Source organism: Miniopterus natalensis, chromosome 8 (assembly GCF_054644295.1).
Source record: "Miniopterus natalensis isolate mMinNat1 chromosome 8, mMinNat1.hap1, whole genome shotgun sequence".
In the NCBI taxonomy this organism is placed as follows: Eukaryota; Metazoa; Chordata; class Mammalia; order Chiroptera; family Miniopteridae; genus Miniopterus; species Miniopterus natalensis.
Window position 1 is genome coordinate 4,764,614 of NC_142088.1, and position 9,207 is coordinate 4,773,820.

The window sequence follows — 9,207 nt, forward strand, 5'->3', positions numbered from 1 at the left end:
GCCACACCCGGCTGGGCATAAGGTAAGTTTTTAAGTCACGAAGTGTGTGTATCCTTATTATGACTAATGCATTTGAAAAAACTGAAATAATAGGAATTTAAAATTCATTTTACATTCTTTTGGCTGATCCTGTGTCATGGTGAGCTGCTTGGTGAAAGCTAGCAGACTGTACCTCCCTGTGAAATGTAACTTTATTACAGTCAATACAGTAAGTAAACCGACCTTCCCGTTTGTGCATTTTGAATACTGGTCACGTGATGTACAGAGGCGAGGGATGGGTTTAGAGCAACTACTGAGGACAGGTGCTCCAGGTGTTCTCTGCATGTCATTTCATGTCACATGTTTCTCTTTTGCTCTTCAAGGACAGCAGATCCATACTGTTACGGTCACACCCAGTTTCACCTGTTAGACAAATTAAGAAGGGAAAGGCTTTTGAAAAAAACTATGCTGATCAGATAGAAGTAGTTTTTAGAGCTAACGCTATCGCCAGCCTTTTTGCGTGGACTCGAGCACAAGGTAAAACTATGCGTCAAGGTAAAGCTATGGCATCGCTGGAAGATACCCGACACTTAAAAAATGTAATAGTTCATTTCCTTGGTTAAAATGTAGGCTGAGTCTTAACGTTCTGAAAAGTTGCCTTACCACAAAACATACTCGTTTTTAAAATCCATGATTAAATATTTTACGTTTGCGGTTGGCACGCGGCACTTGTACGCGGGCTGCTGCAGTGCGAGCGTGTTTCCTGGTGGTGCCCGAGCGTTTCCGAGGCGGCGCCCGGCTCGGAGCGCTGCGGGGGTCACAGCTTTCCGAAGCCCGACCAGGCCTCGCTGTGGGGGCCTGGATTTTAGACCCACTCATAGCTCTTCTTTATCATGTACTGGAAGGATGCGGATTAGGAGACGTTTCGTTCATCCAGTCAATAGTGGATGTTTTCTGTGCACCAAGCGCTGTTGGCCTGGGAGGTGAAGTGTCAGATCCCAGGCTTTCGAGCTTGTGTCCCGGTGAGGAGAGTGAGCTAACAGGCAGGGGATGTCAGGCGGCGGTAACACCGCGAAGGACGTTACTGGGGGAGCGTAGGTTGGTCTATGGGGTGCAGGTGTAAATGAGATGTGGGGCAGAACCTGCGTAAACATAGTAATTCAGCGGAGGGCTCCAGAAAAACGACTGAACAGAGGCAGTGGTGACGGGCTGTAGCCTAAGTGTAAACTTGGGAGCGAGAGCCTTGCAGGCAGACGGACGGGCAAGCCGGCCTCTGGGGCCGGGACGGACTCCAAGTGTTTCAGGACCGTGAGGTCAGCTGGAGAAAGGGAGGAGCCAGAGGCCACATCACACAGGACGTCTGGGGCCCACGGGGGGCACTTGCTTTTATCACAAAACCTGAAGTGGTGTGCTATGTACCCAGCTTAATTCTGCGTAAGTACCCAGGAGGAATTTCAGTACGGATTCAGTTATGGCCAAGCTCACCTTTTTCCTTTCTGTATATATTTTAACCTTATGCTCAGAATTGTTGGCTTGCATTTCTGTAATAGAAATAAGTGGAGAATCTTTCTTGAAGACCTTAGGACGGCACTGTTTATTCATGAAAGATAAAGTACTTATTGCAGTGTAATTAATTCCATATTTTAACATTGTTGACTGTCTCCATTAAGGCTGTTATAAAATAAGTGTGGGGAAATCAAGCTACTGCGTGACCCTGGCGGTGGGTTTTAAAGTATTAAAGCAAGTCAGCCCGGATAAGAAGAAGTTGGAACATTTGAGTCGTTAAGGCTGAGGCAGGCTTATCACATAAGACGTGCTAAGGGAAATGATAGCAGCTCATAAAATCAATTTTGAATGTGGAAAGGAAGGCACAATTTGTTTTAAGGCCATGGTTGAAGTCCTTAGGAAGGCGGTTTTTTCCTGAAGGGTTGGTGGTTTTTTTTGGTATATTTGGTGAAATAAATGGCCGTTGTGGTTATTGGATAGTAGATATACTGGTGTGGGGGAATCTGGAACATGTTTGAAGTTGGTGAGCAGTGATGTAGTTAATTCCAGATGCAGGGAAGTCCGCATAGGTACAGCTTGCTGCTCTTCCACGAAGTGGGTTAGGGTTGAAAGCTGTTAAAGGCAGAAGTTGTTGAAAAGATGGGTCATGAGTTGGGGATAGTAGATGGGAGGAAATTATTTTTGATGAGATCTTTAGGAAATTGGTAGGTGAATACTTAGGTTTTGGCAGGTACTCGATACCCTCTAACATGTATGTTTTGTTTGGGTAAAATGTATTCTGGCGTAAATTGCAGGGTAACTTTCCTCTCTAGGATTCTGGGGCGAAGCAGATGTTACTCCTTCTGTCTCTCCGGGCGTGATCACAGATGGAAAATACTTTTCCTTCTTCTGCTACCAGTGAATACTCTGGCACTGACTTTGGCACAGGCTGATCAGAATAACACTTGTAAAAGTCTATGTCGGGGGCCACAACGTAAGCCCCTGAAGCTGTCGAAGACAAAGATGTGAAGGGTTTTAATGATGTTCTGCTGCAGGTAGTTCACTTCCTACTGAACAGGCCAGAAGAAGACGAGTCACCATCACCACTGCTGGAAAGCGGAGAAGGAACACTGGACTCAGCTGCTCTCAGGTTCCTGCTCCGTTCTGCCGAGTGCTGTCTCTTCCTCACGCCCCGTAAGGGTGATAAACAGAATTATTTAAAAGTATTTGCGGGGCGCCCCGTTTTTGTTTCACTTGGAGCGAATGTCTCAGCTGCTTTGCTGACGCCGTGGGCCGCCGCCTGTTGGCTCTGTGCCGGCCTCTGCCGAGAGGAGATGCGTGTGCTTGTGTTTCCTGCCTCGCCTGCGCTTGCACCCCCTCCTGCACCCCTTCGGACCCCGGCCAGAGCGAGGGCCCGTGGGAAGGCCCGTCCCTGGCCCGGTCCTCGCTCCAACCTCAGGGGCTCGGCCACGGCTCGGGGCGACCGGCTGAGCCTTGCGTCTGATAAGATTCACCCACTGCCCGTCTGGCAGAGGTCACCCTCGCCTCTCTCACCTTGTGAGTTGGGGGCCCCCAACCCGCCCCGCCTCATCTAATGCATTTGAATACACAGCGCTTGGCAGCGCCTGGCACCGCGCAGAATGTGACTCATTTTTGTCGGACGAGGCAGGGCAACCAGGAGCCGAGAGGAAAGGCCGCGAATGAGACGTGATGGGAAGAGCCGCATCTGTCTCCATAAACCGGAGAGCAATCTATGCCTGTGCAGTTTAGGGTTGCTGGTTTTGGTTTTTGTTTTTTGGTAGAACATCTTAACAGAAACATTTTTATTCAGACATTTAAGTTTTAGAATAACAGATTTTTCAACATTGTGATCCATCTAATAATAGCAAAATTTCTAATACTCATTTCCGAATCATTACATTTGCTTGTGGGAAAGGCGATCTCTACTCGTATAACAAAATGCTAATTCTGAGGGGGTATAAGTAGTAAGATTATGGCAATTTTTGAAAGGTGCTCTGTTCTACTTTTGAAGAAAAAAACTCTGTTTACTCTTATAGTTGTTGGGTCACAAAACGGTATTTGTTTCTCATATATGAAAGTGAGACCTGCACAGTTTGAAGATTTATTATTTGTTGCCAGACTATGTATGGCATTTACCCAACCAAGTTCTAATACTCATGGTGTTTGGCGATTTGTTTATAGCAATGGTTCTTGTAAATATTACACATTGTGGTGACAAAAAATTTGTTCCTGTTTTCAGCTTTTAGTGTTGTTTTGTGATTCTGAGTAGAACTTTATTTTGAAAAATTAAGAGTAACATAAAATTTTACTTGTAAAATACATCCTACAATTGAGAAAATGAAAGGAAGGTGGCATCTACTGATGATGTTAACATAAAGGAAGAATAAAAACCCACATTTTACAGGTTTAACCCAAAATCCAGTGCTTTGTGTATATTTTTAAGAAGCATTGAAAAATGTTTTTACTTCTTACCATTTCTACTGCCAGTCACCATCCTGTCTGGCCTCGGGCGTTAGAATCGCCTTTTACTTTTAAAATCATCCACCTTCTTCTGTGACTGTAAGCTGTGCTCTTCCAGGCACCGAGAAAATCCTCTTCGCAAGACTAGCGTGGTTTCCATGGTTATAAGGATGGGATGGGGTCCAGGCATCTGGCTTTCTGACATGCTTCCTGTCTGTTTCTGCAGGTGCTCTGCAGACTGTACTGTGACAAATATTTTTCTAGAGGAATGATTCTCAAACTTGCCCTTCCTAAGTGTCATTGGCAGTCATTGTAAATACAATTATATCCCTGAGGTTGCCCCCATCTAGGGATCCATCTCGGAGAGGATTCTGGGAGTCTTTGCTTTTAATTAGGTCCCCAGATGACCCTAATAATCAATCAAGGCTGGGAAACACTGTTCCAGAGGCTGTGGGAAAATAGATGGCCTGGATGAGGGCAGGGAAGCTCCCCTGGAAACTCTTGAGAAGCAAGAGGCTCACTACCGCTTCCCAAGGAGGGGCACCCGAGGCCTGGAACCTGTGTAGTCAAGGCTGGGCCAGCAGCCTCCAGGTAGGGATAGGGGACAAGCCTGATGGCAGAAGCCCTGGATCCTAATGCCCATAATAAACTGACAAACAAAATAGGTCCAGAGGCATGGAGGCATGGAACAGACTGGCATATCTCGGGGGTGGGGGGTGGGGTGGGGGGTGGAAGAGATTAACCAGAGAACTTTTATACATAAATGCATAATCAATGGACACAATAGTGTGGTGAAGGCCTGGGGTGGGGCAGGGGATAGCAGGAGGGGGGTGAAGGGGGAAAATTGGGGGACATCTGTAATACTGTCAACAATAAAACTAAATTAAATTTTAAAAAAGAGAGACAGTTAAAAACTTTTAAAAAATCCCCCCTGGAGGCCTCAGGGGCAGGGGGTATGGCTCTGTGCCCAGTTCTGATGCTCAGGACCTGTGTCGATTAGCTCCTCATTTGGGCATAGGAGACAACCGAGTCCCAGATTAAGAAGAAATTTACCTAAATTTACACGTAAAACTAATTTTGTAACTGTATGTGGCTCATACAAATGACACACTATTAATAGGATTTTTTTACAAGGGTGGATTGAACTGTAGACGAACCTTTTCAAGCACCGGAGGGAGGGAGCCTGCAGGGTGGCGGGGCCAGTGCGCAGCTCGGCCTCCGGCCTCCGGCTTGCCTGGCAAACAGCTCCCCAGCTAGAGCTCCAAAGCTCAGCCTCGTGCATGCTCCCCCCGCCTTCGGCAGGGGGCTGTGTAGCTCAGTACACTCCCCTCGGGGGTGATGTGGCGTAAACGTGCCTCCTTTTCCTGCCAAATCTTCAGACCCGGGAGCTGTCTCCTCTCCCAGAGCCTTCCCCCTGAGCTCAGTCTTGGTTTTTGTTGTGCTGGTTTACGTGGGCAGCTCACTTTATAGTCGGGAAGGCCAAGGCTAAAGTAATTATTAGAACAGAAGTACACAGTTGGGAAACTTTGTTAGTTAGTGACCTGTTTCTCCGCAAAATAGAAAGGAAAGATCTGAAGGGAGAGCGCGGAGAGGAGCTGGCTTCGGGGGCGGCGTGGGACGTGAGCAGTGCTGCCTCCTGGCCACCAGGGGCCGCCAAGGGCCTGTCGCAGCTGGACCCTGGCCACCGAGGGGGACAAGCCTCCGACAAAGACCCTGACAAATTCTCAGCAAGCAATTTACGCAAGAACTTAGAAATTACCTGTGGTCTGCAGTCTCAAGGCTAAACCCTTCTGCCAGGTAGGATTCAGACCAAGAGGAGAGAAACAAAGATGACCAAGCCCGCAAATGCAGGCAGTTAAAATGTTATTGGTTTATAGTCTAGATAAAGTCACGGTCTAAGCATTTTACTTTGTGTTGCGGGAGTTTCTGATGAGAACTGCAATGATTGAAAACTCTTACTAATATTACATAAAAGTGAAAATTCACTACCATTTGCACTTATTTACATGTATTTATAAATGCAATATGTATATATTACATGTAAAATCCTAAATTTGCTTTTAAATTTAAAGGTTAAGAGACAATCTGGGCTAATTCCTTTGACTTACTCTAAACCATTGGAAAGCGAAGATAGGCAAAGATTCTATATCAATTTAGAAAAACAGCTCCCTGTTGGAATTTTTAAAAGAAAGAAAATGACTTTGAACAAACTAATGAGTTCTACCATCTGCATAATAATTTACAGATTTTCTGATTTCATTGATATTTTGTACTTACCTTAATTACTTATTTAGTATTTACCCAGGGGCTACTATATGCCCACCGGTTTTCTAAGTGTTGGCACACATAAAAATTGCAACCACACGTGACCGCTGTTTTCAAGAAATTCACAGTGTAATTGCAGGAAAAAAGGCAAAGAATTACAATTCAACTTTATAAACTCTGCATCTGATCGATGATAATATTAAGAGCAATGGAAACTCAGAGAGAGGTACCTAACTTAGGGGGAGTCAGAGATTTCACCAAAAAGGCAGATACATGAGCGAGGTGTTGAAAGACCGGCACAGGAGTGGGGGCTGGTGGGGGCGGGAGCGCAGTGCCCACGGGGAGAAAGAACCTGAGCAGGGCCGCAGCCAAGGTGGGTGGGAGGGAAACCTGGAGAAACATGCCCAAAAAAAGGAAGCTGGCTGGTGTCAGTCCCCTCAGCTCTTCCTGGGCTCCTAACTTCACATTGAGTAGGGACAGATTTAAACACGTCGAAGAAGCATTTGCAGCGTGGTGAGGTTCTCCCCTTCATAATAAAAACGTGGACAAGCTCTGCAAGAGGCTGAGCCAGGCCGGCACTGAGCTTCACTGCTGGGACTGAAGGGAACCTTTCCGTCTGAACTTCCCTCCTAGTGCTTAGAGCGTGGTTTTCATTTCTCAGGGACCTTTCCATCTCCAGGCCCATTTTTAATGACCTACGTCTGGGATGAACAAACTCACTAGCACCACCAAACCCAGCCTGCCCACCTGGTCTCACTACATTTTATTAGACCACAGACCATCCCATTTATTGTCTGTGGCTGCGGTTTGTGCTGCAACAGAATTAAACAGAGATGTATGGCCCACAAAGCCTGAAATATTTATCACGTTGCTTTTTCCAGAAGAAGCTTGCTGACCCCTATTGGAAGTGATACTGCTTAGTACAGTTTTATTGGCCTCTATAATATCATTATTTATCATTTGTTCTTCTGGATAATACTGTAACAAGTTACATGCTACAATTAAACCTTTAAAATACATAAGAAAGGAAATAGAAATGGAGACAGGAAATTTAAGTGTGCATTGAATAGAAAAGGTTAAGTTATGCAAGAATTTGTAGGAGATAAAGTCAAGAATTGATTATAGATAGATGAAATAAAGAAAATAATGAGCAGAATAAATATAAAATATCATTATAAATAACTCAATCTGCCAAATAACCTGTTTTTAAGCTTTCTTATTATGATATTGTATACTATCAATTTCTCAGGGGGAAAAACCGTCTAATTAGAACAGAGTTAATGTTACCTGTGCAAACTGGTGTACTTTAACTATTTTAAGACAGAGGAATTCTCCCAAGGTCAATTAGGATAACTTTCCCCCTTCTTAAGCTGTGACGTTGTTATTTGTGTCATTCGTAAGGCAGTTCCCAGTCATTAAAACAGCAGGTTACCGACGGATTATTTCGGCATGGGCACACCCAGTTCCCGGCCCTCGAGTCAGATGGCCATTGTCTCATGTGGGCACTGCCCACTGTGCCCGGGCAAACTCCCTTAGATTGTCCTTGGAGGGGGAAATCAGCCTAAATAGGTCTCTTTTATCTGCCTCATAAGTCTTGAAACTATGTTTGTGGCCTCCAGCCAAGAAGCTGCTCCAAACAGGGAAAACAATTCAATAATCTAATGGTTTTGACGTCAACCTGACACAGAGTTAAAGAGAAAGAGATGCCGCTGTTCAAGAGAAGATTTAAAAGAGTGTCTTTGAAGAGCATACTTATTTGTAAACTTGTGTGCGTGCGTGGCCTAGGTTGCCTGGAAGGGACCGTATTCCTCTGAAAATTCTCTCGCTGATGTTCCCAGCACTGCCTGCCCAGAGGGGGGGGACGTCAGGGGAAATCCAGGGGAGAGAAAAGATGAGGGGGTTTCACAGCGACAGGCTCACTGTGTTTGGAGCGGGAGAGCGTGTTCTGGACAGAGGAGCAAATGCCTGTTTAGCCACTTATTTAGTGTTACGCAGAATCTGTACAAAGATCTCAACACATATTGTGCATGTCCCTTGGCTGATGCAATGTGTCTGCTCCTTCACATGACCAGAAAATCATTTATTTCCCCCCCCTGAGCCAATGGATAAGATCCTCATACCAGATTTTCAGTGCATGGCTGAGTATTGTACTTAAGTCTAACAATTCCTATGTGTAAATGTGTGGTTTAGATTACATATCCGCGTGTCTGAGTCATCACAAGGGGCTGACACTAAAACAAATAAACATTGGTGTGTGCTCCTCCTTTCAGGTAAACGTCCAACCGTAAGAAAAATCCTATTTGCATCTAGAAAAGGTGGGGAAATATCCAGATCAATATACACGTATCTCTCACCAGCAGACGTTTAAAATCAATATAGTTATAAATACCTGGAAGTTCTATGGTGCTGTTTTGAGTAAAAAAGAGAGGGGGGTATAAAAGTCTTTTTGACTTGTCTCTAAACTTATCAGTGTTTTGAAATTTTATCTTTTAATATTATTTTTGAAGAACCCGATTAGGTCTGACCCAAAGAAGAGAGTTCTCGCTGATCACTAATGGGACCTGACGCAGTGACAGAAAGCACCTTCGCGGACACCAGCGCGAGCCAGTGCTTCCCGCGGGCCCACCCCTTTGCCAGGTGCCTGCTAGTGTACGACAGGGACTGTCCCTTGTTTTCTTCTCTGTGACTCCAGGGGCTGGTTTTAACATTTTTATTCCACGGTCACATATCAAAGGGCTGGGGCCTAGAGAGGAGGTGTCGTCCTTGCCCGAGGCCATGGCCTTGAGAAGTCAGGAGCCAGGTTGCAGAGCCAATGCCCTCTGTTACCCCAGGAAGCCTTTCACAAGAGCCTGTTGTCAGCACTTAGGAATCGCGTTTATCAAAACCCCCCAAAGGGAGTGTAGATGCTGTATAGATATTTATAACTAGATGAAAGGGAAATTGCAAATATACTTCAAATTACCTTCAAAGAACTTTCTACATGCAGCCTTTGGAAAA